The sequence below is a fragment of the Eulemur rufifrons genome, chromosome 16 (genome assembly GCF_041146395.1).
Source record: "Eulemur rufifrons isolate Redbay chromosome 16, OSU_ERuf_1, whole genome shotgun sequence".
Classification (NCBI taxonomy): Eukaryota; Metazoa; Chordata; class Mammalia; order Primates; family Lemuridae; genus Eulemur; species Eulemur rufifrons.
The window spans coordinates 13859793-13870524 of NC_090998.1; the positions used below are offsets into that span (position 1 = coordinate 13859793).

Sequence of the window (10732 nt, forward strand, 5' to 3'; positions counted from 1 at the left end):
GAAAAGAAAAGAAAAAAGAAAGACCATAAGCATGTGCTACCACACCTGGTTAATATTTTTTTTTTTTTTTTGGTAGAGATACAGTCTCACTGTGTTGCTCAGGTTGGTCTCAAACTCCTGGCCTCAAGCAATCCACCCCAGCTTCCCAAAGTGCTACGATTACAGGTATGAGCCACTGTGCCCAGCCTATATGTGCTATACTTTAATATGACTGGCAGTACAATAGATTTGTTTATTCTAGCATACCACAAAGACTTGAGTAATGTGCTGCACTAATTATGTTACAATGGCTATAATGTCAGTAGGTGGTAGAAATTTTTCAGCTCCACTATAATCTCATGGGACCACCATTGTATATGCAATCTGTTGTTGACTGAAATGTCATTATATGGTATGTGATGCTGAAAACTTTTCACATCTTGGGAATTTCCAGATCCAGGAAACTCAAAGCACAATAAATGAGATGAACTCAAAGCAACCCACACCAAGATACATCATAATCAAATTGTTAAAAGCCAAAGACAAAGAAAATTTTGAAAACAGCAAAAGTGATTTGTCATGTATAAAGGAATCTACATGATGCTATAAGCAGATTTTTTAGCATAAACTTTGCCAGTCAGGTGGGAATGGGATGATACATTCAAAGTACATTAAAAGAAAAAAAAAAAAAAAAAAAATCTGTCAACCAAGAATACTGTATCCAGCAAAACTGTTTTTCAAAAATGAAGGAGACAAAGACTTTCCCAGACAAACAAAAGTTGAAGGAATTCAAAACCATTAAGCCTGCCTTACGAGAAAGGCTAGGGAGAGTTCTTCAAGTTGAAACAGCAACACAATGGCATAAAAAAGTATGGAACTCATTGGTAGAAATAAATATATAGATAAATACAGAACGTTCTATTACTGTAACGGTAGTGAGTAAATCACTTTTAATCCTGGTATAAAAGTTAAAAGACAAAAGTACTAAAATATAACATAGCTAAAATTACATTAATGAATATTCAACATAAATCAATATAAATTGTGACATCAATAACATAATGTTGGGGGAATGGTGAAAGTGTAGAGTTTTATATGCAAGTGAAGTTAAGTTGTTATCAGCTTTAAATAGACTATTATAACTATACAATATTTAATGAAAACCCCATGGTAAATACCAAAAAAAAAAAAAAAACCTATAGAAGTTACACAAAAGAAAAAGATAAACAAAACATGCCAATTTAAAAAACACACACACAAAGGAAGACAGCAAAGAGAAAAGGAAGAACCAAAACACTACAATACAAACATAAAATAGCTAAGAAAATGGCAATAGTAAATCCTTCCCTATCAATAATTAATTTAAATCATTACTTTAAGTAAGAAGAACAAACCAAACCCAACGTTAGCAGAAGGAAACACTAAAGATTAGAGCATAAATAAATAAAATAGAGAATAGAAAAACAATAGAAAAATCAATAAAACTTAGAGTTGGTTCTTTGAAAAGATAAAATTAACAAACCTTTAGCTAGAGTAAGAAAAAAGGAGAGAATACTTAAATAAGTAAAATTATAAATAAAAGAAGAGACATTACAACTGATGCCACAGAAATATAAAGCATCTAGATATATAAAGACTCTATTTTCCTATAAACAATTCCATGCCAAGAAAATGGATAACCAAGAAGAAAGAGATAAATGCCTAGAAACAAACAATCTACAAATACTGAATCATGAAGATATAGAATATCTGAAGAGATTTATAACAAGGAGATTAAATCAATAATCAAAAACTCCCCAACAAAGAAAAGCCCAAGACCATATGGTTTCACTGGTAAATTCTACCATTCAAAGAATAATTTATATCAATATTTCTCAAATTCTTCTAAAAAATTATAGAGGAGGGGCCACACCCAAACTCATTTTATGAGGCCAGCATCACCCAGATACCAAAGGCAGACAAAGACACCACAAGAGAAGAAAACTATAGGCTAATATCCCTGTGAATATAAATGAAAATCCCCAACAAAATACTAGCAAACCAATTTCAATAGCACATTAAAAGGATCATGCACCATGGCCAAGTGGGATTTATCCTTGGAATACAAGGATGGCTCAACACATGCAGATGAGTTAATATGATACACCACATTAACAAAACAAAAGATAAAAAACTATATAATCATCTCAACAGTTGCAGGAGAAAGTATTTGATGAATTTCAATATTCTTTCATGATAAAAACTCTCAACAAATTAGTAGTAGAGGGAAATTACCTCAACACAATAAAGGCCATATATAACAAGCCCACAGTTAATGTCACACTCAACAGTGAAAAACTGAAAGTTTTCCCATTAAGATTAAGAAAATCTTAAGATGTTTTCTAAAGATCTTAGGGTAAATACCCACTTCTGTGCATTTATCCAAAAGGATTTCCACTCTTGACACTTCTTTTTAACATAAAACTAGAAGTCCTAGCCAGAGCAATTAGGCAATAAGAGAAAAAAAGACATCCAGATCAGAAAAGAAGTAGTAAAATTGCCCCTTGTCTTAGTCTGTTTTGTGCTTATATAACAGAATACCTGAGATTGGGTAATTTATAAAGAACAAATATTCATTTCTTACAGTCCTGGAGGCTGGGAAGTCCAAGCTCAAGGGGCCCACATCTGATGAGGACCTTCTTGCTGCATCTTCAGGGAGGGTGTGGGGGCGGAGAGGCAAGAGAGAGCAAGAGGTCAAACTCACAGCCTCAAGCCCTTTTACAATTGGCATTAATCTACTCATTAGGGCAGAGCCTTCATGACCTAAACACCTCCCATTAGGCTTCCTCTCCAATACTGTTGCTTTGGGGATTAAGTTTCCAGCACATGAACTCTGGGGCAAACATTGAAACCATAGCATCCCTGTTTGCAGATGACATGATCTTACATATAGAAAACCCTAAAGACTCCAGAAAAAAAAAAAAAAACTGTTATAACAAATAAATGAATTTAGAATTGTAGGATACCCAATCAACATACAAAAATAAGTTGTGTTTCTATACTCTAATAACAAAATATCCAAAAAATATTAAGGAAAAAAATCCCGGTTTGGCTTGCAAACTGGTGCTGGAGGGGGGAGGGGAGCTTTTCCAGTAGTACCTTCCGGTGTCGTCCACCCTGTTTCCCGTGGTGCACCCCTGCTTCTCTCTCTTCCTGTCTCAGGCACTTCGGCAGCTGCGGGTTATGGTGCAGACATGGCCAAGTCCAAGAACCGCACCACACGCAGCCAGTCCTGAAAGTGGCACAGAAACGGCATCAAGAAACCGCCCATCACAAAGATGTGAGTCTCTTAAGGGGCTGGACACCAAGTTCCTGAAGAACATGCGTTTTGCCATGAAGCACAACAGGAAGGGCCTGAAGAACAGGCAGGCCACAATGCCAAGGCCACGCGTGCACACGCTGAAGCTATCAAGGCCCTCGTAAAGCCCAAGGAAGTTAACCCCAAGAAGCCAAAGGGCGTCAGCCACAAGCTCAGTCAACTTACCTGCATTGCCCACCCCAGGCTTGGGAAGTGAGCTCTACCATGCATTGCGAAGGTTCTCTCGCTCTGCAGGCCAAAGGCCAAAGGCCAAGGCCAAGGATCAAACCAAGGCCCAGTCCATGGCTTCAGTGTAGCTCCAGCTTCAGTTCCAGCCCAGGCTCCCACGGAGGCTCCAGAGTAAAGGCTGCCTCTGTCTGCCAATGTGAGGACAGCAGGACTGGTGTGACCCCTGGGCTGTTGTCTGCATGAGGCTGCAGTCCTCTTGTGCTATTTGTACAAATAAGCCTGAGGCAGGAAAAATAATCCCATTTAAAATAGCATCAAAAAGAATAAAGTACTTAGTTATAAATTTAAATAAGTGAAAAACTGTACAATGAAAACTACAAATCATTGATCAAAGAAATTAAAGAAGACACAAACAAATGGAAAGACATTCTGTGTTCATGAGTTGGAAAATTTGATTTTTAAGAGGTCCATACTACCCAAAACCACTTACAGATTCAAAGGCACCCCTATCAAAATCTAAATAGCATTTCTTCCAAAGATAGAAAATAATTGTAAAATTTATATGGAACCACAAAAGATCCGGAATAGCCAAAACAATCTTGGAAACGAACAAAGCTGAAGGTATCACATATCCTGATTTCAAATATGTTACAAAACAACACTAAAACAGTATGAGTACTGACACAAGAAAAGACATGTAACTGTTTTGTCTGGATACTTTCTGGACAGCTCTTGTATTAGCAAATAGTTTAGAATAAAAAGCTCAGACATAAATCCACACATATGTGGTTAATTGATTTTCTACAACGATGCCAAGAACACACAATGGGGAAAGGATAGTCTCTTCAACAAACAGTGTTGTGAAATCTAGATATCCACCTACAAGAGAATGAAATTGAACCCTTATCTTACACCGTACACAAAAGCCAACTCAAAATGCATTAAAGACTTAAACACAAGGCCTGAAATTGTAAAACTTCTACAAGAAAACACAGGGATAAAGCTTCCTGACATTGGGCTTGGAAATGATTTTTTTGCATATGACAACAAAAGCAAAATTAGACAAATGAGATGACATCAAACTAAAAAGCTTCTGCACAGAAAAAGAAACAGTTAACAGAGTGAAAAGGCAACCTATGACATGGGAGAAAATATTTGCAAACCATATATCTTAAACTCCTACAACTTAATAACAAAAATTAATAACTCAATTAAAAAATAGGCTAAAGACTTCAATAGATATTTCTCCAAAGAATACATGCAAATGGACAACAGGTGTATGAAAAGATGCTCAAAATCATTAATAATCAGGGAAATGCAAATCAAAACAACAATGAGATATCATCTCACACTTGTTATGATGGCTACTATCAAAAAATTAAAAGTCAAAAAAGTATTGGTGAGGATGTGGAGAAATAGGAACTCTTGTACACTGTTGGTGGAAATGTAAAATCATGCCACCAACATGGAAAACAGTACAGAGGTTCCTTTAAAAATTAAAAATAGAACTACCATATGATCCAGCAATCCCACTCTGTTTTTACTCAAAAGAATTAAAATCCGGATTTCAAAGAGATACTATTGCTTCCATGTTCACTGCAGTGTTATTCACAATAGCCAAGACATGGAAATCACCCAAATGTCCATCAGCAGATCAATGGATAAAGAAAATGTGGTACTCTATATACATACAATGAAATACTATTCAGCTTTTAAAAAGAAGGAAATTCTGCGACATGTGACAACAAGACATTATGCTAAGTGAAATAAGCCAGCTATAGAAGGACAAAAATTACTGCATGATCCCACATATCTAAAGTATCTAAAATAGTCAAACTCACAGAAGCAAAGAATAGAATGGCGGGAACCAGCGGCTGGGGAAAGGGGGAAATGAGGAATTGCTAATCGACATGTATAACATTTCAATTATGCAACATGAATGAGTTCTTAAGATCTGATGTACAACATTGTTTCTATAGATAACAATACTGTATTGTCCACTTAAAATATGTTAAGTGGCTAAATCCCATATTAAGAGTTCTTACCAAAGTTAAAAATTATAATAATAAAAAGGAAAAATTTATTATGTTATATTAAAATTAAAGATTTCTGTTTATCAAATGAACCGTTAAGAGAGAAAGACACAGAGTGGAAGAAAGCATTATATCACATATAAGTAACAAAGTACATTTATCCAGAATTTATAAGAAACACCTACAAATTCAGTAAGAAAAAGACCAATACGAAAAAAGTTGAGAAGAGATTTGAACAAGTACTTCATAGATGAAGATATCTAAATGGTCAGTATAATTGACCATTAAATATAACTTGAATAAATATATTCAAGTCATTAGTCTTCAGGAAAATGTCAATTAAATCCATAATGATGCTCTCCTATGCCTTCTTCAGAATGACTAAAATTAAAAATCCATTAATACCAAAGTGTTAGCATGGATATGAAGCGACTGGAACTCTCATACACTGCTGAGGGGATTGTGAATTGGTACAACTGTTATGAAAAAGAGTTTGGCATTATCTATAAAATTAAGCATAACATGCTCTTTCATTCAGCATTTTCTTTCTTAGGTATATAGTCAAGGGAATATGAATAAAAATATTAAGCATTAGAATTAGCATTAGAATGCAGAAGCATTATTCACAATGGATAAATATTGTAAACTCATAGACATTCTACAAGAGGACTGGCATATTACTTTTTAAATTCCAAGGTCAGGACACTTTGGGAAAAATTGAGGAGCTGTTTCAGATTGAAGGACATTAAAGAAACCTGACACCTAAATGCAAAGTGTGATCCTGGATCACATGAATGCCCTTACTAATGTAATAGACTCATGTCCCCTTTCTTAATTTTTCAACTACCACTGCTTTAGTTCAAACTCTACAGATATTTCACCTGGACAAGCAGAGCAGCCCTCTAACTTTTCCCTCCACTTTACTCTCATATTCGGAGTGAGCTTTCTAAATACAAATCTAATAATAACATTATCATTATTCCCCCATACCAAACTTTTGTAAGTTCCATCACTTATAAGATAAAGTCCAATTTCTGACTTCCTTTACCCTAGTCCCAGCACTGCTAGCCAAGATCAGCAAAGCTGTCTGCCTGACTCACAGCTTACCACAGACAAATGAGGGAGCCCAGCTGAGACCAGGACAACCACCCAGCTGAGCACAACCCAAATTGCCAGCCCCAGAACTGTGAGCTAAATAAATTTTGTTAAGCTAATGTTCTGGAGTCCTTTGTCATAAAACAATAGCTAACTTCTACAATTCTCTTTTTCAACACCACTTCCTAAATCCTAAATTAGTATGGAATTCAACATCACATTGTTTTGGTGTGTAAAACTATCCAGCACCAGCAATAGGTACAAAGTTACAGTTAGATGGGAGAAATTAGTTCTGGTTAGTTTTATTGCACCATAAGGTGACTATAGTTAACCATAAAGTATTATATATTTCAAAAGAGCTAGAAGAGGGGATCTCAAATGCTCTCACCACGAAGAAATGACAAGTGTTTGAGGTGATGGATATACTAATTACCCTGATTTGATCATTACACAACATATGTATATACATGTATTGAAACATCACATTGTATCCCATAAATATGTACAATTATTGTGTGTCAATTAAAAACAAAACAAAAAATAACTGTCCAGAACCAAGACTAGCAAGAAGTGAGTGAGGCATCTGCCTCAGGTGCAAAATTTAAGGGGATGCCTAAAACCTCTGTTATCAAGATAAATAGTATTTTAAGGCAATATTCTTTAAAAATCAAAGTCAATTTTAAAAACATAATGAACAAAATATGGAAAGAACTCCTTTATTTCTCAGACTATTTGACATGAAGCCTAGATTATAAACTGACTTTCTCTATAACATTAAAAATCATGTTTCACCGCAAAATATAATCAGCAATAACAATACACAGCCCTTCCATTTTTCCCCACCACCTGATTAATGGACCTCACTAGCACATCTGTGAAGGAACAGGAAGGGCAGCTGTTGAGACTAGTCACAGATGGAGTTTGCAATGCTAGTAAAAAACCAACTTAAATTTAGACATTGCTTTTAGCTTTAAAATTACACAGAGAAGACTACATTAAAGAACCTGTTATAAGAGGCTGATAAAATATGTTCATCTTTAAACTCTATAACCAAATGTTTTTAATGGTCTCACCACACTTTTACTAAGATTAAAATAAAACTTCAAAAACCTATTCCTGATTCTTTTTTCTAAATGGATTTGAAGCAAATTATTGGGGAAAATGTATTGTTATGCAACACACTTGTTCTTAATACAGCCTCTTACGTATTTGGGCAATTAATGAAGTTTAAATTTCTCTAATGATTAGTCTTGGGTCCTGCCTAGGAAGTGAAAAGAATTTGCCATCTGTGTCCTTAATAGAGACCTTAAAATATAAATAAGCTCACCACACATCAACTCAGCTGGAACAAATTATATTGAGATAGTATAAATAAGGAAAGGAATTTTAAATATATTAAATTGGGAAAAAACTTTAATTCATAACTACTGTTTCTTTGGGAGATGGACTAATTTTAATAATATCAGATGCTCTATGATATGAACTTATTGCTGTTTTTGAGGCATCTTTCACACATAATGTGAATATAGTATATTCCTCAATATTACAAATGGCTGTGCCATTCAATTCATTAAAATTAGAAATATTTTCCTCTTGCCAATAAAAGGGAAAAGCAAACGAGAAGATCTACATCTTACGTACACAAAAGAATAGCCAATCTTTGCATAAGGAAAACACTTATTGAGCTGATACTACGTATTTTAATCATCAAATTTGATCCTTGAAATGCTGTAGGACAGGGAATACATTAGTCAAGGAATTTGAATCCCTGAGTTCATCCATTCCTTTTACCATTTTGTCCAAGAACATCACAAGCAACCAACCAATATCTTTATATTCCTTAGTTTTCCAAAAATGTTTTAAAGTATCATATACAGAGTCACCTAGCTCCTTGCTTCTTATAAGTGCCACTTTGCCAGGTGACTCTGCCTTGATCAAGGTTTGGCCGTGTGACCTGCTTTAGCTAACGGCAGGTCAGCAGACTGTAATGGACACAGAAAGTCGAAGCAGTGCTCTTGCTCTTGCGTGTCGGCTATTGCTGTGACAATGTGCCTGTGAGGGCGTGAGCATCTGATGGCCCACCTGACATGGGCATGAAACCAGCGGAGATCAGCACAACTGGCCAGACAAGCAGTCTCTGACCCGATGACTCATGAAAAGTGAATGAGGATTGTTTTAAGCCACTGAGTTTGGGGATTGTTTGTGGATTACGGCAGCAGGCTACCGATACAGACAGTCCCGTGAAAGGAAACCAACATTAACTCTGGGCTTATCCAGTTGGTCAGTACACGGAGGCTGTCTCCGTCAGCTCAGGCAGCTATCACAAAATACCGTAGACTGGGTGGCTTCACCAACAGACATTTATTTCTCATAGTTCTACAGGCCGACAAGTCTGAGATCAGCGAGCCAACATTGCCAGGTTCCGGTGAGGGCTATCTTCCTGGTTTGTAGACAGCTTCCTTCTCACTGTATCCTCACATGGTGGAGGGAGAGAGAGCAAGTTCTCCAGTCTCTCCTTATGGGAGCACTAATCCCATCATAAGAACCCAACCCTCATGACCACATCTCAACCTAATTACCTCCCAAAGGCCCCACCTCCAAGCACCATCACACTCAGGGCCAGGCCTTCATCATATGAAAGGAGGAGAGACACAACAAATATTCAGTCCATAACAGAGGCCTTCAGAACACAAAATGGGTCCCCAACCAAATTTGGAAACAGTAAGAAAATGTAAACTCTAAACTTAAAGCAAATCGAAACAATAAAAATTCTTTGAAAAGCATGTACAAAACTATGTCACTTCCCCACTGCCTCACGCTTCCTTGAATAACAAAAATGATATTAGAACCAGCATCCACTTTTGTCACTAAAGATTAGCCCCTTGGTTGAGACTCCTATCTCATCCTAAAAAGCTGAAAAGAAATTATCTTTTGCCCAAAATTGTATGCAGTTCCTTTTTTACCATAACTACATATGGAATTATCAGTAGGTTCTCAAAGAAAAGACGTGGGAGCATCTTCTGTTTTTGTGACAACTGCCACCTTTGACGACAGCCAGAGTGCACACAGGACAGACTTTGCTTCTTTCACAATGATGATGAAAAGAATCATGAAGTGTGCAAAAGGTGTCTCAGGGAACAGACGACAAAGTCCTTGTGTTTTAATCAATGGCGATGGAAAGTCTGCCGTGGCTCAGGCACGAGGGAGACAGTGTGTGGGATGGAGAGGCGTGACGACCCATCAGCTATTATTCTGGAGCACAAAAACGCACAGTCTATGAGGGAGGACAGACATGGAAACCACCAACTGTAGCACAAGGTCAACTCACCAGCGTACAGAGCTGTGGAGGATATAGAACACCTAACCGAACGATACAGATATCATTACAAAAAGCCTCCAGTAGAGTGGAAAAATATTTGAGGTAGCTCAAGAATTACTTTTCCCTTGTAGAAGGGAGGAATAAGAGGGGAACTATTACAAAATTTTAAAATAAGAAAGTCAAATTTTGTTTAAATAGTGCTTGATTCCTCATTGCCTTGTGCATATCTTGTTCTCTATAAAAGTAAGATATAAAGCATTAAGAATGACTAAATTATCATTACTTTCAGGTCTCGGTCTCCCAACAATGGAATGACATAAAGTTGTGAGTGAGAAATAATTTCTTTTCAATTTTTCAGAAGAGGGATGGGCAATCTAAAGCCGTGCTCTTCTAGACTGTGCACTCCTTAAGGGAGGAATCTGTGGCTTTTATTCTGCATTTCCAATTTCCAACAATGCCTAGCACGTAGACAATATTTAAGTTTGGTAATGAGAGATTAATATTGTAGAGTGACAGGCCCTAGCTGTTTTAAAAGAAAAAGTCTGTGGTTTAAAACTCAGAACACATTTTCCCACAGAAGTAGTTGTAATAATAATTGATAATATTTCCCAGGTTAGACTCCCCACTCCACCTCAAAAAAGGAACCATTAATGTAGATACAGCATAACTTTGTGTTGGACAGACAGTGCCACGGAGCTTGTCCACTCGAGTACTCACATCTCTGTCCACTGGCATTTGGATCAGAGGCCTCCTGCTACTTTCCTGTCCCCAGCTCCATCC

The 10732-nt window shown here is 36.7% G+C and overlaps 1 pseudogene; it reads left to right on the forward strand.

Moving 5' to 3' along the window:
- Positions 1-3212: 3212 nt before the first annotated feature.
- Positions 3213-3680, forward strand: LOC138397237 (large ribosomal subunit protein eL29 pseudogene; annotated as a pseudogene).
- The last annotated feature ends 7052 nt before the right edge of the window (positions 3681-10732 follow it).